This window comes from Ipomoea triloba, chromosome 3 (genome assembly GCF_003576645.1).
Source record: "Ipomoea triloba cultivar NCNSP0323 chromosome 3, ASM357664v1".
NCBI lineage: Eukaryota > Viridiplantae > Streptophyta > Magnoliopsida > Solanales > Convolvulaceae > Ipomoea > Ipomoea triloba.
Window position 1 is genome coordinate 33,127,367 of NC_044918.1, and position 2,665 is coordinate 33,130,031.

Sequence of the window (2,665 nt, forward strand, 5' to 3'; positions counted from 1 at the left end):
CTTGCAATCACTTTAGTAGAAACCTTTCTCTCATAATGAATTCTCACCACTTTTCACTTTTCAAGGAGAGAGATCACCCACAACCTTTGGGTAAATAAACACTTGTCACAGCTTCTTTCCCGTAGTTACGGAGTAACTACATTCATATTTCAAAATTCTACTTAGTCCTAGATAGAAAGTGTGAGGCCTTTGGAGTCTTTCTCCACTTTGACCACTTGGATCGTTGAACTCGGGTTCAGTGGTCATCGCCCCGGTCTAATACTGATCCCCTGGACTTATAGGAGCGTTGGAATGATTCCTAGCTAGCCTCACTAGGTTCATAAGAACGACACCTACCGAACATACAAGATGTGTGAATTATATTTTATACTACTTGCTAGTATGCTTACTTGTTAGCAATATATTGTTGAGTATGTCAATGAATATCAACTGACATTGACAAGAGGGGAAATGCTATAAGACATTATTGAATGCTACTCATACTGTATGCAAGTTGTTAATTATAACTGTTGCAGGTAGAATCTTGCAGATGAGTAAGGTATAGGGTTTTCTATATAATCCTTTTTTTTTACAAAACCTTTACTTAGTTTTAAATAACCCTTGGATATCCTTACTTAGCCGTCGTGCTAACTACACTTCACTGTGTTCTTATCAGATGCAGTCTAGTGTCAGTTCTTGCAGTCCGGTGAGCTCCGAAAGCTCACCGGAGTACGTTTGTCAGGGTATGGACTATGATGTTTATATACAGATGATGGAGGGAGAAGACCCGTACGCACCCGGTTATGCTCCCGAGGCTCCCACGCACCCAGATACTCCTATGGCTCCGTCGACCCCTTTTGTCTCTTGCCCGGTTATGGACGAGGTCCAGGCTGCTTATGGCTTTTACCCCATAGAGCCGTTAGATGGTAGCGACCCCCTGAAGTTCATTGTGCACTACCCCTACCCTTGGGACCCTAGCCCTCGGGATGTTTGGGAGGAGTGGTCGATGGTCATAACCACTTCTCGGTTTTTGGACCAGGAGTGGTCGATGGTCATAACCACTTCTCGGTTTTTGGACCATAAGTGGTCGATGGTCATAACCACTTCTCGGTTTTTGGACCATATGTGGTCGATGGTCATAACCACTTCTCGGTTTTTGGACCATATTTGGTCGATGGTCATAACCACTTCTCGGTTTTTGGACCATATTGCCTGGTATGAGGGGGAGTGGCACCTGGTCTGGGGAGAGTTCACCGGTCCCGTGTACCGCATGCTTGACTAGACGTCGGATCCTTAGGAGTCTTTGGACCGCATGCTTGACTAGACGTCGGATCCTTAGGAGTCTTTGGAACGCATGCTTGACTAGACGTCGGATCCTTAGGAGTCTTTGGAAATTATGCTTGACTAGACGTCGGATCCTTAGGAGTCTTTGGAAATTTTTGGTGTACATATATTTTTTCCTTAGGAGTCTTTGGAAATTTTTGGTGTACATATATTTTTTGTAGCCTTAGAGATGACTAGGCATGACCAGTTGCGTCTAGGTTGAACCTTGGTTGGTATTTTGGCCCGAGGGGCAATCTGATGTATGTATTTTTTTTGCAAGATTATTTACTTTGATTAATGAAGCTTCACCAGTTGGTATGTATGAAAGTGTTAAGTATCTGTTGAGTGTTTGTTGTGATGAGAATAATTCCTTTAGCCTGTGCACCTAGAGTGAGGGTTATCGCGGAATGATAGAACTCTCTCTCTACGTGTGGCGGTAATGCCTCGAATGTACGGGAAGGTAGGTCCGGGGTGTTACATAAAGATATTCCAATTAACACCACAATTTCCTTCTCATTTCCATCACCTCACCACAACCTAGTTATTCCAACTAGGGGAAGCAGATCTAGGACCTTTAGTGTGCACACCCCTTGTCGGGATTCCAAGCCCGCAGGTTAGTCACTAGCTCTAGTAACCCTGGATCTGTTTCTACAAGGATACTCAAGTGGTTAACACCAATCATTTTGGGGCCCAATGTTTGTGATTCCATTATGAATGCTAAAAAGGAATATCCTCCAACTTCACACCGTGATTTCATTTTGTCTCATTCTTTACTTTCTCACTTTATGCACTTTGAACAGTATAAGTCTACCTTTGTATATATATATGTATATATACCTTCATATATCCATACACATATAAGGTCACACCCACTTATACATATATAGTATTCTCACACACCACTTACACGTATATAGTACCAAATATAGTATTCTCACACACCACTTACACGTATATAGTACCAAATATGTATATATATATCACCACTTACACGTATATAGTACCAAATATGTATATATATATAACCACTTACACGTATATAGTACCAAATATGTATATATATATAGTAATTTACACGTATATAGTACCAAATATGTATATATATATAGTAATATAAATACATATACGATAATGTATATATACACGGTATTAATGTATGTATATAATACGATAATGTATATATACACGGTATTAATGTATGTATATATAAATAATAATAATAATAATAATAATAATAATAATATGCGTATATGTGTATTTCTACGATATAAATATATGTAAGTATATATAATAATCATGACAAGAAGATCATCAATATAACTAAATGTATAGGGATGTATATATGTATATATATATATATATA